At 38.7% G+C, this 27,231-nt stretch overlaps 1 protein-coding gene across 16 annotated transcripts in view; it reads left to right on the top strand.

Moving 5' to 3' along the window:
• Positions 1-2,872: 2,872 nt before the first annotated feature.
• Positions 2,873-27,231, top strand: part of TENM2 (teneurin transmembrane protein 2) — a 1,510,370-nt gene continuing 1,486,011 nt past the window's right edge. For 7 of the 16 annotated variants that reach the window (XM_074551980.1, XM_074551988.1, XM_074551987.1 and 4 more), the window contains exon 1: positions 2,873-3,330. The gene's annotated coding sequence lies outside the window, so the exon portion shown is untranslated. The remainder of the gene's footprint in view (positions 3,331-27,231) is intronic. The other 9 variants (XM_026791362.2, XM_074551989.1, XM_074551990.1 and 6 more) reach the window with 2 other exon arrangements.

Below are 27,231 nucleotides of genomic sequence, written 5' to 3' on the forward strand. Positions count from 1 at the left end.
CTCAGGAGGAGGTTAGGCAAAGCAGACAGCACTGCACAAAAATTTGGCAAAACTACTGGAATTTTCACAGGAGAAAACAATGGCGCTCCCACACTCACAGAATTTATGACATGAGTAACCTTACTATCGAAATCATATGAGCAGTCTTTGGTTTTTTTGTTTTGTTAGGGGTATTTTAGTAGAGTAGTTTGTGAGTATTAAGTTGTTTGCTCTTCAGCACTGACCTGGCATAGATTTTTTTTTTCCATTCCTACTCTAGGTCTCTTAAAAGGAATCCTCTCTTAGTTTAGTGTTTGGTCATTAATTATTTTGTGAAGAATTAGTAGATGGATGATTAGAAGAGCTTCTTCCAGTGACTGCCAGAAATATTTTTATTGTGAAATGCTTCTAGTGTTAGTGATGGCTTCTTTGCTTGAGAAGTTTTGTGCAGGTAATTTTATGTCTCTGAATATTCACAAATAGGGTGTTTATGCTGCTCAGGAGTGGATATTTTGCTCTGTAGTAGATAATGGATTTATTCGTTTTAGCTTGTCATACAGAATAAAAGAAATTCCAGGAGGAGTTTGAATGTTCTGTGCCACTGGATTTGATGCATTTTATTTTAATAAAAGGCAGGAAACATTTATATAAAGTAATGAAGGCATAGAATAAATTATAAAGTAGGGGTTTTAATAATATTTTGTTTATTTTTCCTGCAGTTTTATCTGCAACCCTTGGGATACTGACTATGTAAATACAGGATTAATGGTGTTTTATGACTTGAGTGTGTTGCTGCTCTGGCTGGGTTTCTGCAGTTGCTCGGCAAGACCTAAGGTGCTGAGTGCTCCACTGAAAGCCAGTGAGAACTGAGAGCTTCCTCTTCCTCCTGGGAATGAGGTGTTAAAAGAAACTTTACCTTTTGTATGTGCATCTCCTCTTCCCAGAGAAATTGATTATTATAGTACACCCTAACACCTCTGTGCTACACAGCAGCAGGAAAGCAATAGATCACTGATCCAGGCTTCAGGATATTTTGCTCATAGGGAGGAAGAAGCAAAAAGGCTTAAGTACAAGTGCCAGTGCTCAAGCACCCTCAAACAATTTAACTTGTTAAACTTACAGCTGAGTGCCAAGTGCTTAATATTTCCCATAGGAATAGCAATTTCCTCATAAAATTAGCTTTCCTATTAGAAAAGACAACAAACTTGCTAAGAGCATCCTTGGAAAAATGAGTAGATCACCAATGTAAATACTTTGTCCCCGATATTCTTTGTTGTAGACACGAACACAAAACTGGAATAGGCTGCCACGTGCTATTTTTGTTTCCTTGTTACTAAAATTCATCTAAAACAGTGACAATAGGATCAACAGCTGGATCACACTCAGTGTAAATATCAGCCTGGGACAAGTGACATATTTCTGTGTATAGCACTGCTATCTGCTGACTGTGTTCTCAAACAAAGGAGAATTTAACAGGAGTGCTGAAGTGGTCACACTAATTTCTGTGTTAGTCAAATCTAGCTCACACAGTGACCAGGAATGGAACTGATGAGGGATGGATTCACTTTCATTGGCAATGGAAAGTGCCCAAGAGCACAAAGTCTTTATTCAACGCCATGGGTGGTGATTGCTGCTCTGGAACAAGACTCTGGAGGTTGTTGTGTGGACAAGAGAGCAGTGGCTTCATTCTTCAGCCAATGCCACTACTAACATCTGACACCCCACAGCCATTTTGCTGCAAAGTCAGGAGTTTTGTCCAGTTTCAAGGTTTCCATGTGATGTTTTGTGGCTCCAAAACTGTCCTCCACCCAGCATAGCTCCTGCAGGGCAGTAGAGATGCTGTCAGGAATTGCTTATCACAGCTTCTCTTCCCTAATGTGCCCTTTTCTCCTCAGTCAAAGAACCTGAGTGCTCAAAAGACTTGGAGATTTCCAGATTTCACAGGCAATAGTGGGGGAATATCTGATGAAGAAGTTCTTGTCATGTTCAGGAAAGATGGGTAGGGGAGAAAGTTCTTTTTCAATAACTATTACTTTAAACATATTAAAGAAAAAGGGGTTTGTTTTTTGTTTTTCTGGTTTTCTGCTTTTGCCACTGAGGAAGGAGGCTGATATGGTTTCATATTGGGCACTAAAGCATAGGATTGTATGTAGCCATATATATGCATATCTGAAAAATGCAATATTAAAATTGCAAGTTTTTTGAAGTGTCTTTGCTTTAGGACTTCCCCATCTGCTAGTATTCAGCATTCACAGATAGTAGTGTGGAAAATAAATATAATGTTAAAATAGCTTCAAGGCCATTGTTTGTGAACTCAAACCAGCACTCTTTTCCCATGTATTCAGTTGGGCTTTTGAAATTGGTCAGTTTACTCTTTGGGAACTTGGTACTTTTCCTTCCTGTTTACTGTCATCTTCACCATATTTTTTCAATAGCAACATTGCTAGTTTCCACTTGTTAACTATTTAACCTAGGAATATTTTACTTAGAGTTTAAAAGAAAAGGGGGCTGGGGGAGTAGAGAGGACAGCACTACTATTCATGTGCAAACCTATTTGCCAGGTACCCTTTAGGCCTAATTCCAGGACCAAGCCTAAACCTGGTGTTAGTAGGGATTTTACAGGGGTTAATTTGCTATAAGAAAAGCTGACACTTTATCCAGTTAGCCATTAGGAGAAACTGGAACTAAATCACCCTTGATGGCGCAGAAAAATAACACCACCCAGATATCCATAGCCAGGAGGCAGATCAGAGCTGTGGCAGCGCAGAGTGGGCTCCCCTTGCAGAGGAGATGTGATCCCAGCTGGGGTTTTGGTGCAGGTCGGCAGAGGGGAGGGCAGAGCAGGGTGAGCCTGTCCAGCTGCGCTGGAGGCTCGCTGAGCAGAGGCACAGCACATCCTCTCAGCTCTCACCTACTCTGGTGTGTGGTGCTCTGGTAGAGGGCTTTGTCTTTATGCACAACACATTCAGCGTGGCTCGGCAGGGGAGGAAACAGCACTGTCAGCCCGTGCTCTGCCATCGGCTGCAGAGAAACTGAACTCTAACTCACCGTTTAAGAGAAGGAAGGAAAGGTAAAGAGAGAAAGGGATTTGTTCTCTGCCTCGTTCATACATTAGCTCTCTGCAAAGGCACAAAGCAGAAGGAGCAGCATCAGCAACCTTGCAAGCAGTGACTCTGTTTCCAATTAATATGGTCTGAGCTACTTTGAGAAGCCAATTTATTACTTACACATATCACACTTGAGCTCTGCTGAAAACTGGATGTGCCAAGCACACCTTTGCTTCTGATTTATACATAAAGACTTGCATCTTTCACAGAACTAACCTTATCAGGAGAGACTCAACCAAGGCAGGTAAGAGATTTCTACGTAAGTGTCACCTTCTACATTGTTAACATATGTTAACAAATGCTACTTCTGACTACAGTGCCTGCCTGTCGTTGAGCACTTAGAACTACTGTTTGTCCTTATGTCATGCTATCTTTAGGCAAGTTTAATCCCAAGAACATCTGCAGTATACTTTAAAGATGTACTTACAATTTTTCTTAAGCATTAAAAATCATAGTGAATTGTAAACCTTAAAAGTTAAGTTTTGAGTGAAGTAATATGTTCATAGAATGTGTCTTGAGATATATCTCTTGCTGTTTCTGTAGGATGTTTAATAATCAATTTGTAGCATTAAAAATTAATTTCTTTACTGTTATGTACTGATGCATAGGATTAATGCACCAATTAGTCTAATAAAACATATTCCCAAGCATCCCTAAATGATCTGGCTGAACAGTTTTAGGAGTTTAGTCATGTTTATCCAATTGGCAGAAATAGAGTTAGGATCTTTTTAACAGGGCGTAAGTGATTTTTATTTTTTATTTTTTTTGTTTTGGTCAAGTGAGTTGTTTTGCTATGTGCAGTTCAGTAAAAGCATTGTAATAGGACAATAATATTACAAATATAGTCTGTGTCCAGCTTTGTGAATCAAGACAAGACTTGGTTATAATTTAGTATTGTATAAATTACAACACTGCTGATTATTTGACCTGCTGGTACCTGGCAGGTCAGATAATAACAAAGCATATTTTTGGGCAGAGAGTTAGAACCAGTCTTCTCTGCAATCTTGACACTGATTGGTACTTGGAGACAGAGACTAACAGAAAAATATATTGGCAAAGATTTCATCTTTATGAAGTTTATAGGATGATAATTTTTTTTGCTCTGACTGTGTTTAATCCTTTGTAATAGATCATTTTTGGAACTCAGTGCTTAGCATAAAGAATAGTCTAAATGAATCACTCATATAGGATGAGAGAGTAGGAAAACTGGAGGAGGATGGGTAATAAAACCTGATCTAATGACACAACATTAAATTTAAGCATAACTTTAGTAAGTACATAAATAAGTCTTTTCTCAAATACTTTTCAAATACTTGCTCCTGACCTGCAACCTTGTTTTCCATTTCACCTGTCAGCAGTCCTTTACCATAGAGTTACTCTTTCTAGTTATTTCATGTATACAAGATTTTCAGTGCTAATAGAGTAAGAACTTTTGATAACATTTGCTGTAGTTTTTAGTTAAATTTTATTGTATTACTTCTAATGAAAGTGGAACTCAGACCAGTGCATGGGGTCATGGCTTTCATCAAGTAGTGACTTATTGAAGGATTCTGAGGAACTAAAAATGAAAAAAACCTCATTGTTTGCCTGAATTTTTGCAACTTTTTTTCATTTGTATTATTTGAATACTGAGAATATTTGGCTACTCCATGTAGAAAATAAGCTTTTGCATTAAATTTGTGAGTTTCCAGACCTGTGGGAAGCCAAAGACTTCCTTTAGTACTTTTTCACTTGACCTTTCACATGGCAAATGTGGTGTTGTTTTCTAGGGAGGAACTTGTGGCTCTTCATTTCTGGGAGAAATGCGAAATCTGATTAACTCCAAATAGATGAAATATATGCTACAGTTTCCTATTAAATTATTGCCTAAATTCTACAGCCTCAGAGTTTTTACTTGTCCCATAACAGGGGGGAAAAGAGAACAGTCAAAGCATGAAAAGTTTGAATATGTCTGACAGTTGTTTCTCACAATTCTGGATGTCTGGGCAGGAGATAACTTCGGGGTGCAGCCAACAAAATCTTCACTTAGAGCCCTGGAGTGAAACACATCAGTGTGGCTCCAGGGGCATTGAAGGAGGAGCCCCTGGAGAGGATCTGGCTTTTGGAGAGTCACCAACATCCACGTTAGGATGCTGATGCTGTCTGCATGTTGGCCTCAGGGGTCTGCTGGGGTCTGGATTGGAGCAGCTGTGGTCAGGAAGGAGACTTGAGGCTGAGGATAGCAGGGAGCAAATGAGGATCCTGGGATGGTAACCAGAAGTGCATTTACACATCAGAACACTTGGAGTCATGATCTGAGCAACTTTCTTTCCTTAGGGCATTGACAGAGAGGGGCTGAGGAAGTTTGAATGTGCCTTAACAGCTACAGCAATCTCAGGACTGGCTTTCAAATGCCCTCAGTAGGTGATCCCAGAATGAATGCAGTGATACAGGAGCTGTGCCTCATGGCATTACACTGAAATGCTGTCCAAGAAGTGAATCAGACCAGTCTGGTGGAAATGCCAGTTTGCTATGGAGCTGTGCCTGCAGGAGAAACTTCTGGTTCATGGTTATTCCCGGAGCTTGTCTGCTGAGTGTCCTGATGGACAGAGCTAGGCCAGCGCAAATCCCAATAATGGCTTGGCAGAGACACATTAGCACAGTGAGGGAAATTCTTATCTGCTTAAAAGCCCCTTTCTCTCCTTAGCTAGAAAGCACTAGAACAGTGACAGCTTATGCCAGGTTATTGTTTGGCCCAAAATCTTATGGAACCATGCAGAGAACTGTGGTTTTTACCAAATCTGATCAAGATTCCTTTTTTGTCACCCTCCCCTGTGGTCTCTCATCACAGTGCAGAGCATCCAAGTAGTTTTTGTGCCTTGGATGGGGAAATGAGCTACTCAGAACACTTTTGTCAGCCCTGCACCAGCCAAAAAGCCCTTTTGCCTAATTGAGAATGAGGGGTTTTTGTTCTCTCTTGTCTTCTCCACTCGTGGTAGGAGTAATTCCTAATGTTATGGCCTCTGAGGAAATGCACATTCCTCATGTGCACCACCTTCATCCCACCTCCATGAGTTATACCACTATTTGTCACTGGCATTTTTCTAAGTGATGAGGTGCTTTGTTAGTGAACTGACACCTATTAATTCCTGTCACTATAAGTTTTACACTGGACAGCTTGAGAATACTTTTGTTTTTTCTATACAGCCCAAGTCTGGAGGATTTTCTCCTGCATTTATTAAGAAAAATACATTTGTTTACTTGCATACCCAAATGAGCAGTTTATGTATAGGTAAAGAGTTAAGAGGCCCTTGATATTTCTCATCCAGACTTTTCATTGAGATAGTAAATATCTAAGTTTCCTGATCTGCTGCTTCTATGACATAGAAACCACTCTCATCTGTCTCTGTGGTGCTGTTTGTGGCATTGCAGGCCCTGTGCCTGGTATTGTGCAATGTTTAGAGAACTGCAGCTCATTCTTGAGGTGTGCAGTACCATGTGTTTGCCTGCTCTAGTGCTTCAAAGTTAGACAAAGGACAATAATAAAATCCCCACACTGTGTTCTGCACTCCTTCAGTTCAGATCTGATGCCTTTCAGGAATATTTATTCAGTCAAGTCAATTGGAAAGTGTGTCTATTCCAAAACCTATTTTATTTTAACCCAAAGAATTTCTGACTTAGGAAACGTAATCTCCTATTTCATAATGAATTATATTCATTCTTGAAGAAAAATATTTTTTAATTAACTGATGTATATTTCACAGAATGGATTAATTCAGGCACCTTCAAAGCATAATTAATACAAATATCTGGCAAAGGGCAAACTCTGCTCTAGTCACCAATGCTGATAATTGTTTTTGTAAAGACAAAGGATTTTTTTGAAAAACAGTGCATATGGCTTGCCTGAAGCATCAAATTCAGGAAAGTCTAAACTCACAGGTTACATCTAATTTTTTCTCTAATGCAGTATATTTGATTTACAGTTTTCTTGGAATTGCTTTGTTGTTTCAAATATTTTGAAGTTTTGGAGTGCAGTGATTCATGCAATGAAGAATCGTGTTTTTGTTCCTTACATTGGGTATTGCTGCAAGCTGGCCCTGTAGTTTTTCCTCTTCAGTCAGTGGAGAGAGACATGCAGCTCTAAAAGCTCCGTATGTCTAAGAAGGAGAGAACACACTTGGGAAGAGACTTGGGAATTCTTGTATGAAGAGATTTGGGAATAGACCCTGCAGTGGCTGCAGGCAAATACAGAAGGCCTTGCTTTTGAGCTTAGGTTAGACAGCTGGGTTTAAGCAGTCAAATTGTAGTGCTACATGTGAGTACAAAGTGCTTGAGACAGAATTAGGAATGCTGAGATTGATGCAGATTCACAATTTCAACACAACCAGGTGCTCCTTCAGTGTGTTTCTGCTCTGTGTTCCAGCAGTAGGCTCAGAGCCCGGTTAAATTGCAGTTTTGGCTGCAGGCTGCTCATGGTGACCTTAGGGAGGGTGAAAGAGATAAGGTGGTGCTCCTTGAACTCAGGAAGGTGCCCTGAGAACAGCTTGTCTGACCATATCTGACCATTCCCCTGAGTGAAAAGTATGCACTGGAGTGGATGGGAAAAGTTGAAAAGCTCAGTGATCCATTTCTGAATTGGTCTTGAAAATCTGTATTCAATAACAGCCCAGTTCTCTCCCTCTAACTTTACAGTATGAAATCTCCTGCAATTCCAACAGTTCACTAAACGAGGAGGTAGAATCTGTTAGCTCTGGATGCATTCACTGGTGTTCTAATTGGCTTTTATTGGCCAATTAATGAGGTGTGCATCATCCTGCAGTGCATGATGCACACTGTTATCAAGTGTTCATTGTGCACCCTCTGATAGCCCCAAAGATGCAGGTGCAGTGAATGTTGTGATCTGTTATGTTAGACCTAATCAGTGTGAGGATATTAACTAAGTATTAGGTGCAGGAAAGTCAAGAGTTTGGGGAGGTACACAGTAGAATTTATTTCAAAATACTGAATTTTGGAAGATTCCCCATGTTTTTTTTTTTTGTTGTTTGTCTTTGGAGCATTTCTCCATAACTGCTTCAACTAGTAAAGTTTCTTTTTATTTACAGAAGTACTCTTTTAATGCAATCACAGACTTCAAGGAGGTGAGACTTTGAACCCCACCACTAATGCTGTAAAATAAAATTTGCTGTACAGATTGCTAGATAAGGTTTAGCTGAGTTTTACTGTTACAGTTCTTAGCAGGTACAGCCATCGAAATCCTGTATTTTTTATTTGGTTAAAGTTTCAGTCCATCCTAGACCATATTTTTAATTAAACTTGTCACCTACAAAAATAATTAAATTTGATCAGTGTGTAGATGTGAAAGCAATAGTGTGAGGTATGAAAACATAATTGGTGGGTGATAGAAAAGCTTCACTTTGATTTGGGAACATAAGAAGGTGGTGAGAAGTGCTCATGCTGCACAAGTATTCACAGAACTTTCCTCATTTACTTCTTCCAGTTTACTTGGCTGCTGTCTGCCTTTAAGAGCACTATTGGATAAAGCTTCATATTATTGTTTATCACTGTCTCTGCTTTTGTGACACTTTAGGAAAAAGATTTGTAAATTACCTGTTTGTGCTGTTCTTTATTCTGTGCAGGGAAACAATACTTATGTTAAGATTGTTTTGTAACTGACAAACTCCCAATTCATTAGTTGCTGTTACCAAATATTTATGTTATGAGCAAAAATGATAGGTTTCCTACAGGAATATTGATTGAATACCTAACAGAAAGGAGGGACTCCTGTGCAGTGGATTTCCACAGCACCCGTTCCCAGTCTCATATAGGAAAATACTTCAGAGAAAGATTTTGTGAGCACAAAATGAGCCTGAGGGCTCACTCGAGATCAGTTACCCACTAAAAGAAGACCTACACCCTCTTTAATTTCTAGAATAAAATAATCTAAAAAGTCCTCTAGTCAGAGTGGCATACATTTTTTTACAATTTATTTATTTTGATAAATTGGGGTATTAAATAATAATTAAGTATATTGATTGAATGCAGATGGCACTGTTACAGTAGTTAAACTTTTAATAGGTGCAGACCCAGCTGAGCTATGGACCTACAAACTACCTTTCAAAAGACACAGACAAGGTGCTCATTTTCAGCATATCCCATAAACTTTCCAAATACAAGTTTTACATAAAAATTTATCATAATGCATTAAACATACACAGTCCAGTCTTCACATCAGTGCTCTGATGTTGAGCATGTTAATACTCATAACTCACAAATGATGATTTATTTTCAGTAGGAAACATGTGGTTGGTCCAGATGTTCAAACAAAATACTCCCAACAGGCTGACAACACAGGTTAATTCAAGAATGGATAGGTCTAAATTTGTGTAGAACAACATTTGCCATAATTCAAAATAAGGATGAAGAATAAGAAAGGCAGAAAAATATGAAAAAAACTGGAAAAATTGTTTTACCTTTGATTGAGAGAAACCTATTATGTGGCTTCTTTACATTATAGACATATAAAATATTTATAATCTATTTAATGAAAGTGATAAAGAAACATAATATTTGTAATTTCAGTAGTCAACTAAATTCTACTTTTTGCTTCATTCAGAATTTATCTAATTGCTGTTAAATGATGTTTAATTGTTGGGTTACTGCTATTTGTAGTTGCTATTTTTGTTTAATTTCTCGTCTTGGATGTCAACAGTAACTATCATGAATACCAAAAAGTTTAATGTAGCATCTTTATTTCATTGTTGAAAAGTCTGTTGTATAATCTCCTTACCTGGCAGCCACCGATCAGGGATGGGTTGTGTAGAAAGATTTCTTGCTGCAAAGTTTCATCTGCATTTTTTTCTTAAAGCTGCCTAGGCAAACCTGTTAAAAAAGGAGGATCTTTTCTGTTCCAAAAATAAGGTTTGATACTGCCTGATTAACAAGAATTTATTTATTCCTTGTGTTGCATTGTTTTGAGACCAGAATTTTGTTCTGGCAGCTCTTCTGCAGCATTGTTTTCCTCAGATCTATTTTGTTACAAAGTATCCCATTTTAAAATAATCTTCTCTTTGTGGAGCCCCATTTGCTATTATCAAATTGACAACACAGGACAATAACAGTGATTAGCAAGTTCTCCTTTCTTCTGTGACACCTCTCTTCTGAGGTGGAGGAAATCCCTCACTCTGTGAGGGGTTCCTCACATCATCAAAAGCAGGGAGAAATTTTATGCTCAGCATAATTCAGGAGTAGGCAGTACATACAGCAAATACCTTGATTATTTAAAAATAAGAGGTTGCAATAAAAATGAGCTCAAATTATCTTTGCATTGTATTCTTTCCTTATGCTTATGAACAATGTGATAAGTAGTATTAGTTTATATACACTATGTTGTAATTTTTTTCTTTTTTTTTTTTTTTACATAGAGACAGAGGATTTGAACAAAATATTTTTTTTTCAAACCCCCTGTGGAAGGGTGGGGTTTTTTCTACACCTTATGTGAGCTGTTAGAACAACTTTCATTTATAGACGAAGCATCCCCACAGTGCTGGCATCTTTTACTGTTCGCATTTATGAGACCTCTGTGGGTATCAAGATCTGTTTTCTTCTTATTCATTAAAAAGTTGTCCAAGTTTCACTTATTTTTAGCAAGCCAACAAACAAATGGGTGAAGACAAGGTACTAGTTGTCTGCAGCTTTGAGCTGAAGCAGATCTTTGTGTCCAGGCTCAGCTGTGGCAGTCAGATAAAAATTACCTTCTTCAAGGTAATTTTTAGCCTTAGTCCCATTTTCATTGTAAGCAGATGTAGAAATACAGAGTTCCTCTTGCAAACTGCAAATGTTAAAGGTCAGTGTAGAAAGTCAAGTAATTTTCAACAGCTGGTGATCTTATAGAAGTTGCTGATGACATTTTACAGTTGTGGAGTAGTAAGGGATTCAATAATTCCTTTTCATTATTCTTCTGAACGGGAAGTCTTTCATATTGCAGGGTACTCCCAAAGTATTATCAGAGTACAATTTTAGAGGAAGAAAAAAGGTAGGAGGAACATGATAAATGTTGCTTTTGTAAAGTAAATGAGAAGGACTTGATTTTTGAAAAAAAAAAAAAAAATGAGGGAATCTAGGGAGTGTGAGTTTGGATTAACCAAGGTGGAAAGTCAAGGAAACAAAGCCTACCTAAAATATTTACTTATAAACTATTTTAAAAACAAATAGGTTTTGGTTTCAAATAGATGGCATACACCTGTGTTTTGGGAAAGGTAAACGGAAAATATTATAAAGGTGATACTTTTAATTTGAAAGAGGAAATGTGTCTGGAATTTGAAATTAAGATTCTCATCTTTGGATTTCTAGAGAATGTTGAAGTGCTCTTAAAAGCCAGAGCAGTGGCTGCATTCATTTATAATGGTTTTGTGTCATTCAGGCCCATGAAACTGTAAACCTGGGATGCAGTGCCATCTGCTCCCAAGTCACTGTCACATAACTCTGTTGTGTCATTGCCATAAGCACTGCTCCAGAGTGGTAAATGGCTCTGCTCTGGGAGCAGGGACAAAACCACTGCTCCAGAGTGCCAAATGGCTCTGCTTTGGGAACAGGTCTGAGGGAACAGGGACAAAAACACTGCTCCAGAGTGGTGAATGGCTCTGCTTTGGGAACAGGGACAGCGGCCCCACAGTGCCACCCCACTGGGTCCTGCTGGGAATGGCTGCAGCAGCGTGTGCAAGAACAGGGGAGGGCACACAGGCAATGCTGGTGTGTATGGGGTTTGTGTGCTGCTGAGAAGAGTTCCAATTTAAATGTGTGTTTGATTATAAAAAAAAAGTGTTTTTAAAATCCCAAACCTTCTAAATACAGGCATTCCTATTTGTACAATTTTAATTGCAGTCTAGAGTAGTAACTGAGTGCATGTGTTTCATGGCTCAGCTAAATATTTGGGATGATTCTTTCTTCAGATTGAAAAACCTGTCAGAAAAGCCATTTAAACACCACCTACCATCTACAGTAATTATTCACTATGCAGTTTGTAACCTCAGGTGTACTCGGAAGTAACTGCATCAAACCATTTTTCCTTGCTTGGTTCCTCTTCTGGACTGTGTTGGGGGAAGCAGTGACAGTCTCAGTGCCATTCCTTGCTGTGTTTGTCTGGTTGCAGACACTTTATATCTGATTACCAACACTTGAAAAATAAGATGGCAGCCTTATTGCTGGAGCTGGGGATGTTTGTATGGTTTTAGTAATGACTAAAAAGCACAAGCATATAAGAAATTGTACCTACAGTATCCATGGGTAACAGGATGGAAAGGATGAAGTACTTTCAAAACTTAAATGTTTCTGAGTTACTGGGAAAAAGGAGCTGTCAGACAGAATGTGTACTGGGAGAAATACATTTCTATGGGATTTTGTGGAATATGCCAGACCCCGAATTCTGAATGTTGTAGCTGGGCCTCTCATTCTAGGTGTTGGATCTGTGGAGGACATTTCATTAGAAGAGCTGCCCACATTTTCTCTCTGCATGTTTGCTTTGTTTTTTGTTGGTAAAAGTTAGTGTGGACATATCTAGGGGAACAGTTCCTCAATGCAAAATTCTGTGGCTTCTCGTTAAAGGAATTAAGGATATGCAGGGTCCTGACAGATTTGCATCATAAATACCTTTTGTCTACAAACCACTCTCAGTGTGTCCATTGGTCCTACAAAGTCTAAGTGACTTGGATTCAAAATGCAATTCCAGCTTTTCTCAAGGGATAGTGAGAAGAATGGAGCCAAGAATGCCACATGCAAACCAAAAGAGTTATTTCATTTACCAGTCTATTCATCACAACTGTCATTTTCTTCATAATTAAAGTCTGATCTCTGAGAAACAAGCAGCTTCTGAAGATCAGCAGTACTGCACTTTCCTAGATTGTGTCATTCAGAGTAAAAGTCTGTTTAAATGTCTGCCCTGAGTTATGATTTGTTTAAGAGAATGCTACTCCTGGCTTCTGTGATTTAATGTGGTTAGCCTTTCAGAAAATGAAAGCTATATTTTAATAGCTCAAAAACATGATATGTGATGTGTGGGACACATACAGTGTAATTATGAAACTAATGAGGGGTGGCTTACCAATGTGATTGGTGAAGATGTGCTCCAGTAGCTCCTGTTAATGAACTGTCTGTCTATGCCAGTGCTAAGCTTGGAAGGGTTTATATACTGGATGGTTGGTTAGATTGCAATGAGAATCTTGTCATGATCCCATAAATGAACTGGATTTTATGGCAGTTATACTTGCCTTCAAAACTAACTTGACCGAAAATCTATCTGCTAAAGCTGAGTGTTAAAGCCGATCTCACATGAGCTGGGGGAAACTCTCAGCACTGACACAGCAAAGCCTCAGCTGTGTCAGGGGCAGCAGCAGCAGACCCAGATCCTGCCCCAGGTTCAGCAGGATGCACTGACACTGCTGAGGCTGCAGGGGATGGGAGCAGAGGGCACACAGCAGACATCCAGATGTGCTGTGTTTGCAGAGCACAGGGGCTGCGGTCAACATCACCAAATCACTTTGGCTGTAATTTCTTTCAAACTCCAGTAGTTGGTCATTCTGCTTTCTGCTCTCCCACTAGTGCACTCCTATTTATCCCCCAAGCTCCAGGTTATCTTTCAGCAGCTGTTAGATACCCAGCCTCTTTTCACCTACCAAGCTGTAGGCCCGTGATTATCATTTACACCTTCAAACATCACTAATAATTATCCAGGTCCAGTGTGTGCCGTGGCAAACAGAATGCAAATTTAATGGTAAAAATAATGTAACAGATTGCAAAATGTATGAAAAATGTAGGAACATTAAAACAAATGAAATTTGCATGGAAATTAACATGAAATAAAACTGTAAGTAGTTTTTAAGTCATTATGTTGGTCTTGAAGCCATATTCATTGTGGTATCCTGAAATATTTGAGCAATGAAGGTGCTGTACAGAAATTTCTGTACTGATGCTCCTGAAGGAATGATATTCACCTGAAGGTTCTTCCATCTGTAGGGCACAGCAGGGTCTTTTCTGGGAAGTAACTTAAGAAGGTGGGATAAACCCATGGCTTGATAGTTTCTTAAACATCCACAGCAAGTGACTACAAAACTGAAATCATCAGCTGTAGCTTAGAAGCTTTTCTTCCCAACTGTGAGTGATTAAATGTAATAATTTCTGTTTTGTTAAATGAAGGTCTTAACAGAATTTATTTCTCTTGTGAAGTTTCAGTTTTGTGATAAATATCAATACATTTGACTTAAAGGGTAAATAAAGAAAAGAATTTGGCATTCTAATCTGAGGATGTACTATTTGTAAGGTCAATTAAAAGGCAATTGGATTGCAGAAAGCATTCTAGTTACTCACTAATGCAACTGCAAGCAATATTCTTTTTTCCCTGCTGAAAGAGATGTATGTTGCTCATTAAGTAAGAACTTTTCTTATCACTAAGGAGAATAGTGTCCACTCATAGTTAAAGACTGGTTAATTTGCTTACCTTAGTTGGATTTTATCTGGGGTCATTTTTATTTTTGCTTTTGCTATCCATCAAAAATTCCCAGTTTTTTTGGTTGTCCTTAGAACCTGTCTCAAAAATGTGCCTGATGTCAACACAGTGGAAATAATAAAATACTGATGACAAAAATTGAAAATTAATGGATAGATACCATTTATTGGTGGTTTTCTACAGTGGAAAAGGATAAGGCAGTTGTATGTCTCCCATTCTGGATGCAGGCAGGAATTGAGAGGTGTTGGCAAAGGAGAGCAGAGGTGTTTGCAGTGCCAGTGCTGCTCTGGCACTGCCATGTGCTGCATCTCCTCCCCAAGGGCCCAGATTGTGTTACCTGGTGCAGGCTGCCAGAACAAAGCCCACACTTCACATTACAGGCTCCTAATCCTTTGCATTTCAGTCTCTTAATAGACAGAATGGCTTGCACATTGGTTTACTGCAGCTAAATCAGTGTGTGAAACAGGTGATTTACACAAAAATACTCATCCTCAGGCTCTTGGTTGAAGCAATATGCTGAAGAATTGCATCTGGGCAAATATGATCGTGTTCTGCCATGTTTAATAGACAGAACTGTAGTCATTTTAACAAGAGTTTTACTTTACTTTCTGCTAGGGGGAACAAGGAAGCTGGTGAAGCTAAATTGTTCTACAGTAGGAAATATGCACATGGATAAATTGCCAGACAGTTCACTGGAAATAGTTTACTTGTCTAACTTGATGCTTACATTTTTTAGGTTTCTTTACCTTGTGTCTTTGCTTCATTCTCCGCATGAGATAATACTGTTCTGCCTCTGATTACATGAGCTAACCTCTTGTCCTTGTAACAAAGTGATATAGAGATTTATCATTTAAAAAAATGAGTTTGAACGAATGTAGCTCATCATTTTAATCATAGGTCAGGTCATCAGATCTGCCATAGTTTGGCACAGTCATATGCCACTTAAATGTAAGTGCTTCCTCTGTGAATTGATAAGTGTACTTGCTAATTTGTATGAAGGCAAAGATATGTTGAATGCTTCAATTCAGTCACTTGAATTTGTATCTTGAAATATTGGTAAACTTTTGTCAATGACTGATTTGATTACCCTGGTTTCAACAGTCACAGGGAGAGTTAAAAATTTTTGGGACTTTGGCTGGCACAGCTTTGGTTTTACAATGATAGATGAGCAGAAGACCATTCAATATCATCTCCTCTTTTTGCTTTACTGCACTGTTGAAGTAGCACCAAAAGCTTTTCAGACTCTATTCAGAATTTAGCTTACTGTGGCCTTCAGGAATTCCCTGAGAAATTCTCGCTCTAGCAGCCTTTCCTTGCAGAGGATTCTGCACCAGGTGTCCCATGAGTGGGCATGAGGAGTTTTTCATTTCTCTGTTGGTTTTCCTTGACTCCCAGACTGGCTGTGGCTGGAGTGTGTCCCTGGCTTTGGGACTGATGCCTTCCTGAAGACAAAAGCTCTGGAACAGAGATGACTGTTTTGTTGCAATTCAATTCAAACTGTTAATGATACATGGAGTCCAATTCAACATAATGTTTAAGACTAATTTCACATGTGCTTAAGCCTTGGCATAAAATCAGGCACATGCTTAAATGCTTTCCTTAATTAAAGCTTTATATTAGGACTTGCAAAATACTTTTGCTACTTTTCTTTGGCTTTATGAGCTTTTTTTTTTCAAATTTGGCACAGAGCAAGGTTAAAACATTGCAAATGAAGTAAAATAGTTGGAAATGGGGACACCAGGCTGGCAAGCACACGTTCATTAAAAACAGATTAACTATAAACAGACTCTGATAATCCTGCAATCAAGACTTGATACACAAACTCATGGAAATGCTAAACATGTGCTGTAAATAAATAGATGATTAATTTCCTTTATTCTAATATGTGTGCCTTGGTAAGAAATTAGAGTTCCCCTAAAAGATAATTTTCTTGCTATCTTATGATTGTACCTCCTTTGCAGCTGCAGATATAAAGCGATAATTAATGGACTGGAGTTAGATTTGGTCCCTGGAGAAAGAGGGACTGCACAGCACAGTCTCAGGTCTGTTAGCAAGTGCTGCAGCAATTGACAGCTATTGAAGCTGAGGAAGAGAACATTCCTTCAGTCCCCTTTATTCCCAAAATCCTTTTGGGGGAATAATGGCAACACATGAGACAAGTAGAAATCTATACACAGCAAGGATTGATGCCTCATGCCACAATGGGATTTTTTTGGGCTTCCTTCTTAATAAATTTGATTAACTTTCTCTAGAAGTATCTGGGGTAGAATGAAAATGGGGAGGAGTGTTTTGTATGAGAGATTTGAAAAGATTCATTACTGGGGATTATGCTTAATGAAACACATCCTGAGTGTGAGGCAGGGTGGCTGGTGTGCTTAATACGTACAAATTAAATCTTTTCCTAGAAATATACTAATAAAAACCAATGAATTAAACATCAGGACCAAGAAATGTTTGCTTATTAATACAAAGTAACAGTGTTTAGAGAATTCCAATTTACTGAACACAGATGTTGCCTGTAAAATAATTAGAAAAAAAATTAGCATCAGAATATGAAATGTATTGAATATCAAAATTTAATAAAGATTTAAAACCCAAGTAAAATTTAGGTCAAAGGATTAGCAGGGGGAAATTTTTGAGAGTTTTATGCTACTTTATGCAGCTAAACTCTGGAAAATGAAACTTATTCTGTAATATCGGTGTTCTGAAAGTATCAAGGAAAATAAAGTATTGGTCTTTTGCTGTTATATATTCATATGCCCAATTTTTAATTTTTTAAAAAGGCTTAATGAGATATATTCTCATACTGCAAAACTTGGAGATCAGTAGCACATGGGAAGAGTAGAATGCATGGGAAGGGGGAGATGGTTGGGAATGCCCCACCACGAGCACTCACTGCCCTCACACCAACAGCTGCTCAGACCTTACAGGGCAACTTCAGCAGCCACTGATATGGAAGAGGTTGTTGATCAAACAGTGTCTTAGGAAATACATTTTTATTTAATTGGAAGTAAACCTAGTGCCCTGAGGCTTGTCTGAATTGCTTGTGCCCCACACAGGGTGGAGTTATTTGGATGCTGATGCAGTGGTTGGGTTTCCTGTCAGATGTTCCTGTGTTACCCCCATGATTCTGCAGTCACTGTGCTGGGGGACTCCCCTGTGAGAGAAACTGCCAGTGTCACATCAGATGTGAGAAAGGATGAGAATGCATCACCCCTCTGTTTGCTCCTGCTTCTTTCTGGAGGGTCTCTCACGGCTGGCTCCTGTTATCCCTGGCTGAATTCACTGCCCCCAATCTGCTTTTCCCCGTGACCATGTTCCCTCCTGTGTCACAGCCAGTGCAGGTGGGTCTGACATGGAAGGCTCACGGGGCAATAGAGCAGCTCTGGGCTCTCTGTGCTGGCTCACTGGAGTCCTTACACCAATTTTTATTGCCCTTAGTACATGCACTGATTTGTGCTGGTTACTCCTGCACTGTGGCATCTTTCTGTTTGCCACATGGACACCGACCTGAGGAGTAAATTCTGACTGACTTCTTGCTTTTGCTTTTTTCTAATTAACTTTTTGCTCAGGGAAGTGATGAGAGGAATCTTTTCAGCTGACATGTCTCACCTGTCTTTGCCTGTGTTTAGGGAAATTCAGAATAGCAATATCTGAATTATATGTTATTGAAAATGGGAGCAGTTGGAGGATGGACCTTTTCTTATTATTTTTTTATTATGGATTTTTTATGTTGCTTTTCTTCTTAGATCTTTCACAGACTTGGAAGTCACAAATGTGGGTCTGACCAAATCTTGATTGTCCCTGAAGGCAAAAGCTGGGGAACTGCTATAATAGTCAGTGGATAATGTAATCACAATCTCTGGATTGCTGGCATAGTGTTGTTGCAGAAATGAATATTAGTTAAATTGGAAGCAGGCAGGAGGCATTGCAAGACAGATCAGAATTGTAATTCTTGACAGAGAGGCATAGAAATAAAACCAGAGATTAAACAGTGATTGGGAAGACAACTCTGAGGACAAAGTATCAGAATATTAAGTGTAGCATGAGAAGAGTAGCAGGAGCTAGAATGTGGAGAAGAGAGGTGTGAAGAGCAGAATTATGTGCTACAGAAGGACAAAGAACTCCGAGTATATTAAAAATGCTGCCACAAAGCATCCTCTGAGCAGTGTTCCATCTACATTTATAAAAATTTAATTTTTCTTTTTTTAGTCTTAAAAGCACTGTAACTTTTGGAGTTAATATAGCACATAAGTATAGAAGTTCATGATCTAAAAATCCATACCCTTTCTAACTTTTCAGGCTTAGAAGCTTTAATCAGCATTTACCAGTAAGTAAAGCTAATTTTGTCCCTTTAATAGAATGGATGATATAATAAAGTTCCTTGGGGAGATAGTTACTAAAATTTGAAGCTGTAGCAGCAAAACTCAAATAGAAAGAATTAATTTAGACTCAGTCAGGACAGCGCTGTAGTAGGAACTGTGTATCTTGGCAAGGTTTTGTGGCTGGGAATAGGTAGCGAGAAATTGGCCCTAAAACAGCACTGCCAGCTCTGAGAAGTCCCCAGACAGGGGTTTAGGAAAATGAGAATGCGTTGCTGGCAGGAGCACTCATCAAAATGGAATTAAGGTGCATTGTTATAAGAATAGAAAATGAGCTCATGAAAGAAGCACCCCTGGAGTTTCACCCCAGTGCTGTGCTGTTTACAGGCACAGGGAAGCTGCAAATGAAGTTCCAGAAGTTGTCCATGTGCCAACTCCATTATTTTCTAACTATGTTTGACACAGCAGCCTTTTGATTAAACCTCCCATATCAGTTCCTGAATACTTGCCTTGAAATTTTTGTTTCCATCCCTATTTGCCAGACCCATCTCCTCATTGTTCACTTTGGAAACATCAGCTTTTTCAGCTAGCAGTTATGAAAAAGGAAAAGTATTTGGAGTTCACCTTTCTAAAAAGTCAAAATACTGCAGCCTCACACTATTAAAGAATAAATTGTTTAAATTACAAATTTATATTAATATCATGTTTAGTACATGTCATTAGCATAATTCTTCCAGAAAGTAGACATTACTTATGACCACTTGTTATGCTATTAAGATTATTTACACATTTAAAGGAGAAAAAAAATATTTTTTCCTTGTTCTTGTCATAATTAATAGCATTCCTATAAGCAGGAATTTTTACGCTAGAAGAAAATAGAACTCTGAAAATATGTTTGGAAGACTGACTCAGGATATTCCCTGTGTTCATTAGCATTCTTGATTTAACTGTCTTAGGAGAGCTAAATATATGGGCTGCATAAATAAATAAATGCATGCTGTAGAGTTGATTCACTGTCACTTTGTACTTGTTTCTCTCACTGGGCTTAAAGTAACACCCTGAAGTCATCTGGAGGAATTCAAATTTACATACCCCAGCTAGGTAGCCCAATTTTCTTGAAATATTCCTAAAAGAATTCTGTTCACTCTCTTTTCTGACCTGGATTCTTTGCATTGTTGTGAGAGATGAGTGGCCTGATAAAGGGGGTTTTGATCTGCAGTTGTACATTGTCTGCATTAGGCTTCATACCCTGGATGCCCACCGGCTTTTTCACTGGTCAAGCTACTGTAAGGTTTAATGACACAAATTCTTGTTTTCTTTGCCGTGCAGGAGGATGGCAGCAGAACAGAAATATGATTCTGTTAATTTGTTTTGCTGCTGACCCCATTGCAGAGGGTGAGGCAGCTGGGACTGCTTTATTTTGCTCTCCCCCTTTCTCTGGAACATCTCCAGCCTCTGGGGTCTGACAGTGCTGACAGGGTACAAAGCTAATTTTCTCAGCATTCTAATGCAGTTGTTTTGGTACATTTCTGGTTCCAAAGTGTGTAAGGGGTTGCACATGTGAGCCTGCAGTTGACTGTCAGGGACAGTGAGTTTTGTGGATTTGGATGTGTGCACGTGTATTTATGTTCCATTTATTCTTTCCCCTCCATATACAGGGCTGGGAGCAAAAACCAGACATTTGTCTGGTTTTAAAGGCTGACAAAGATCATTCAGGGTTATATTTCAAGCTAGCAAAATTTAGATTTCTCTTGTTCTGATTCCTGCACTGATCCCTGAAGTTATAATTACTGAGTTTCCAGCACAGGGGTTCTACTTTCATTTCCCAGCCTGCCAGAGGCTTGCCCTGTGCCTTTGGCTGAAACAGGTAAATGAGATAAATGCAGTTCCATGCTGTCAGTGAGTTTTTTTTTTTCTTTTCACGTGTTCCAGTTGATGAACACACATAATTTCTATGGTTGTTTTCCCTTTTCACAGTGTTTCAGAAATGGTAATTTTTGCAACATTCACCACTACTTTGAACCCGTTTGTGAGAGTTATTTTGTCAGCCCTAATAACACCAGAAAGACTAATAAGCTGTGTTTTCTAGGTGTTTGTGCAAAATAAATGGGAGATCTGAGTATAAAGCAAGAGGAGGTGAAGAAACTTCAAAGGACAGGAGTGAAGTGATCATTATCACACTTCCTTTGAAACTGTGGAGTTTAAAGTTGAAGCCAGATTCAAAAACCTAAAATACTCTTAGGGCAATAGAAGTTATTGTGCTTCACAAAATCGTTGGGCTCTGTGATGTATCTTCTTTGAATTACCTTAAAGGTTAGCAGAGACTTGTTGTGTCCACCCTTTTGGAGGAAAATGCAGACCTACTGAAAATATTAATTACCCTTTGTGAAAGATGCCGAGCTAGTAAAAATATTAATTAACCTTTAAAAAAAAAAAAAGATCTTGTGCCATCTTGCTAACACCTTTTTTTTGAGCACTGTGCTTCTTTTCTAGGTTTTTATGATGTTTGATCAGATGCTTGTCGCAACTTTTGAATTGTAGTGAATTGTCAGTCAGTAGCCTGTGTAGACTTTGCAGGCTCTGAATTTCCATGGAATAAAATTAGGCTGAATAATCACTGGTGACGGTGAAGTTTACTGAGCTTTCTTTTCTATTTATAAACTGTCATAGCTCAGTTTTAAAATAAATAAGTGAAAGAAACAAAAGAACTGCAGTAACCTGCACAGGTTGTTAAGTAGGTCCACTGACATTTAAGGGTCTGTATTTCAATTTTCTCTTCCATTTTCAAGGGATAAAGGAAAAATCTCCAAAATGCAAACTGTTTAGAGATTGAGATTGATTCTACTAGAATGCCTCTGTTATCTGTCATGGAAAGAACCACCAAGTCATCACCCAAAATCTTTTGAATTGAATGGCACCACTGTCATATGTCAATTATATTATCTTTCTTTGACATTAAGGTGTAATTACTCTCTGGTTAATTCCCTCTGAGCAGTGCATTCCCTAATGGGAAGTCTGAATTCCCAGCCCCTTTCCTCTTTGCCATCTCTGGGGGAATGGCTGCTCAGCAGTGTTGTCTTTGTGCAGGAAGCTGAGTAGCTTCAGCTCACTCATTTGAGCAGGGTAGAATCAAATCTTCCTATTTGGAGTAACTTTCAGGATTAGAACTTGGAGTGTGTTATTAATTAATGAAATAGTGGAAATATGAATGATGGGTTATGCTGTGCCAGTGCATGGGACAGCACATGGAGAAGAAGGTGAAATGTAACATTGCAAAGTGTGCTGGCAGCTGTGGAACTAAAGGGCATTATTTCATAATAATTTCCTACTATTATTATTATATTCAATTATTTCATAATAGCAAGAGAAATGTCATTTTAAGGATTTTTAGACATTGTTTTTTTGGATTTTTTTTCTGTTAGATAGAGACAGGTGTTTCTTAGAGGAAGAATTGAAGCAGTTGTCAGTTGGGATTTACAAAGTACTTAAAAATGAAACTGTCCTCTCATCAGGTACTTTCCATGTACTGAGCTATAAAGAAGTGGCAAAAAAATTTATGACACTTAAAAATTGCTGCTTCGGCTCTGGTGAGACATTATATTTTAGCTGATAAGTGCCAGGAATAATGTTTTGCATAAATATTCCACAATATTGAGCATATTTCGTGTCTATAATTAGAGCTTTGATTTACTCACAGACAGAATTAATTAGGGAGTAACAGCTGTACTGTAATTCTTCTATTATAACCCAATCTCATTTCTTCTTCCTCTTGTTAAAATCAAAAGTGTACAAATATTTCTTTAACCTTCCTTAATACACTGTAAAAATAATCTGTTTAGAACACAAACATCCTGGTAGCAAGTAGAACACGCATTCTGCAGTGCAAACTTAATTTTATAGTTAATTTGCACTCCCAAGGGCTTTTTCCTAGACTGCAAAAATTCTTCAGAGAGGAAAGAGATGGAAAGGAGGTGCCTGAGCAGTTTGAACCAATTTAACGGAACACAGTAAATCCTGTGGTTCTGCCCTGCCACTCTCCTGCATCAGGCTTGGGAGAGGGAGAAAGAGCCTTGCTCAATGCTCAAGGGCTTTCTACAGTATGTTATAGATTTTGTATATCATTCACAAACAAATGTTCCTTTTAAAAATGGGTGTTGGTCAGTGAAAGAGCTAAATATGAGAGCAAGAGCTGCTGAAAATCATCTGATCTGTACCTTAGAGCTTCCCCATGTGCCTTCTCACCAGCTTCTGCTTGGGACAGTGGGACAGGGGGCTGCTGGAACTCCTCAGCACCCTGGGCTCCCTGCTCAGAAGGAGTGAGAATTCTAACTCTCCAGAAAGACAGGAAAAATTTGTATGCTGCCTTAAAACAGCACCAGCCAAAGCAGGAATGCAGCAGCAGCTCCTGGGGCCTTGGAGGATCTTCTCAATGTTTTTGTTTCCAGGGGCAGATCTCTCCACACACAGCTGGTGACACACAAGTGCTGGTTAGCCTGGGAGCAAGGCTGAGGAGAACAGAGCTGATTTGTGGGCAAGGGAAAGAAGTGAGGTGCACCTGCTGCAGGGATGTGGGTTTGAACCATCTGTTGGCTCCAGAGATTCATTTTCTCAAGCCATTATATCCTGTGGCCAACCTGAGCATCTTGTATGATAGCCTGACCAGTGAATTACCACTGTGATCCAACAGCAACCTGACAGGGGATGCCAGTGGCCCCCTCCCTGGTCTCTCTGTGAGCAGCAAGAATGTATTTGGGTTATGATTGTGCTGGGCTGTTAAGAATGCATGAGTGCAGTTTCCAGTCTTCGCATTAATTTAGGTTTTGAGAACACAGAATAGGATGAGAAATATGAGCATGATTTACTTGTTTCTTCAGAGCAGTGATGAGAATTCCAGTGTTGTACTGGTGATAGATTAGCAGAAGAGATTCAGTCATAAATAATAAAGAACACCACTGAAGATGACACAGATTCCAGCTGTAGTTCAAAAATTTCATGGTCTTATGACAACTGTGTATGTTTAGATGTAAGAATGGATATAAAATTATGCTCCTAAACATAACTAGCAGCATCTCTGTAAGTGATTACAACTTTTCTTTTAAATTTGAATGTACTTCTGAAGGAATATATAAGATTGACAGGAGAGTTATCAACACAGCTTCCTGGCATTGTCCTAAAAATTTATCTTGGGATAAGAAGAGAAGTCTAAAAGTCAGTCATTGGACACTCTCAGCATTGCTGTTCTTCTGGGATTAGGGAGAAACTGAAAATACAAAGCTAAAATTACTAGTTCATTTGAAAGTCTTGGTGGCAGGTCCAGCTTCTGTGACAGCTTCTGAAGAGTCTTCTGACATATTTCTTCTTGTAGACATTTTCATCCACAAAGAAATGCAGTTGAGTGGGGTCTGTGATCTGCATTGGTCAATGCTGAATTTCAGGTGTGGAAGTTGAAGGCAGTCTGGCTCATTCCAAACCTGCTGTGCCCTGTGCAGGTGTGGGGCTGGGTCAGTGCGCCCTGGGCAGCCTTCCTGCGAGGCCTCACTGAAATCTTACCCAGATAAATCAGAATCAGACAGCTGTTTCAATTAGATAATAAATTTTCCTTATCCTAGGGATAGGCATCTGTTATATGACCAGCTGTTTAGAAATTTGGGGCATTTTTCAATAGTATATATTCAAAGGGAATATATACTAGGTCTACAATTATATACAATTATAAAAGGTCTACAATTATATAAGGTAGCAAGTTCTGATTCCTGAAGAATCCAATGACTTGAAAGTCAAGAAAGTACAAGTTCTTTGTGGAATACCCATTCTTGGGTACTGCTTTCTATTTTTGGATTATTTGCATGTCTCAACACTGAAAGACCAGTATCTATATTTTTTGCCCTCCAGACTTTGAACCATGTGAGAGGCAGAGAACTCCTTTTGTTCCCTGTTATTTTCTGTGCCAAAAGAGCTCAATTAAACCATAAAAGCATCAAACTTTAGTGATTAATTAAGGAAGGCTTGCTATGCAGTGGAGTTTATTTTAATGAGTTATACAGCAGGCAGAATGTTGCTAGGAGTATAATACAGTATAATCTCTGCTTGTAAGGAAGATGAGGCAGAATAGTTTTTCAGGAATTAAGCCATTAACATAGCAACTAAAATGGACCAGAAAATTAACCTTGATTTTGGGGCTTACCGAAAAACCTAAGCTTCAACACCTGGGAAACTTACCTCAAAACTTGTAAGCCAAGTCTCTGAGTTTTAAAGCTTATGAAATTGAAAAGGGAGGGACAGAAATCTTATATACCCCTTTTCAGAATTTTTCATGTGTATGTGGATGCACATGTGGGATTATATAACAAATTGTGCAGTCTCCTTGCACTTAAAGCAGCAGGATTAAAGGAGAGGCACCTTTGTTAAAGATTGTGAACTTTTCAGTGCTAATCCATCAAGCTACAAGACTGGTACCAAATAATGTGAGAAAGACAAGGCACTACCCACTTCCTAGACCTATCCTCATGTTTTCATGCTGTGCAGCCTCCTGGAGTCTTTAGTTATTCAGACAAAATTCACACATGAATATTAATAACAACATGATATCCTCACTGTTGCAAGTGTTCAGACCACAAAACTATTTAAAACTGAATAGTTAATGGCTAATCATTTGTCATCTCTTGGTGATGATTCAAAGTGGGGTACGTGGTAAATAAATTATGCAGTGGCTAGTATGGTGTCACATAAACTGCGTTCTTTATATATTACAAGGAAAATAGAGCAAGGGCCAACATTTCTGGTGTAGTATTTATTTATAGTTGGTAGAGCTGCTAGTTACTGATATATTTATAGCTGCTAGTTACTGCTAGTTACTGTGTAATTCTTGAAAAGTCAGAATTATCTATGAGCACACTAAAAAAAGATTTATAATCAAAATGCTTCTACCAGAAATCTGACAGAGTCCAAGGTTCCCATGATAGATTTAGTTTGAGCTGGAGTAAAATTTCCTGAACTTTCTTTTGATACTTGCAAGATTCTTAAAAGAAAAATAAATAGTTCCAAAACTTTTCTTAGCTTAATTCTTTGTGAAGTAGTTGCCACAAATCCAGCTTTTCATGACTTACGATGACAATGAAGGTGGTGACTGTAAAATTCCATTTTAATCACAGTTTTCTGCAGGATTTAGTAGAGCTTGAGATGTCTCTGAGAGTTCCCAAAGCAGAGCTTGCATACCTTTGAACTGAAGAGCTGCAGAAAGGACAATTTGGGTTTTAATATTGCAAACATACCTATTTAGCATCTGGTTTTGATGAAGTTTGGTAATTATACTTTTGCAGTATAAAACTCATACACATGCTGCTGGATTTGAGGACACAGGTATATTGCAGTTATGTAATTAGTAATGTGTAATTTTGCCTCCAGACCTGAAGTGAGCTCTTTTGAAAGAAGAATTTCTAAGGTTAAAATTGTCTGAATTTTCAAATACAACTGGTCCTATATGTTTTAAATCTTTGAAGTTTCAGGTTAGGGCATTAAGTTTGAAACATGAGTACCCCTTGTTTAGTTGCACAGCATATTTGGAGTACCTGTGATAATATTTGCATTAGAGAGATCCTAATACATCTGCTGAAAATGCCAAGATGAACAATCTGGGGAGAATGAGTGAGGAAAACTAAGCTTGGTCTCAAATAGGTTCCATTTCTCAGGTTTGTAATTTCAGCAGTAAAGCACACATATAATGAATGTATCACTGTAAATACAGTGAAAAATTCACACTGTAAATCTAACCCTGAGGAAGAGGAGAGGGGAGGGAGTTTCTTCAAATCTCTTTGTTCCAGCCAGACTTTTATATTGCTGTTATGCTTATGAGGTCTGCAGCCCCTACTTTTCCACAAGTTAATCACCTTGCCATTAAAATCCCTCATCCATATTGCACAACAGAAATGGCAATAAAAATAAAAATAATTTTAAAAAGAACACAGCAAAAAACAAACTTGAAGAGGCCACAGCAAACTACTAAAACTGAAGTGATTCAAAATAAATCTTGCAGTTTTCCCAGTACTCAGGCAGAATGAAGGCACTTTGTTTTCTTGCTGACTTCCATGGCTTATTCACTGTTATGTCCAACTGCTGCAGTAATGTCCGTCCCAGTTTTCCTGTTCATTGCAAAGTGTGTGCCAGCTTGCTGGGGAAGTCTCCAGCAGAATGTGCTCTGTCTGTGTTGGCCACCTCCCATTCTGTCACCTGAAGAATAAACCAGGCAGTACCCATTTGCTGATATTTTGGGAATGGGGTCATCAAACTGGGTTTTAGGGGCGCAAGTTGCATTTGTTTGATGGCCCGAACTTTAATGCTCTGTTTAGGA

Source organism: Zonotrichia albicollis, chromosome 15 (assembly GCF_047830755.1).
Source record: "Zonotrichia albicollis isolate bZonAlb1 chromosome 15, bZonAlb1.hap1, whole genome shotgun sequence".
Classification (NCBI taxonomy): domain Eukaryota; kingdom Metazoa; phylum Chordata; class Aves; order Passeriformes; family Passerellidae; genus Zonotrichia; species Zonotrichia albicollis.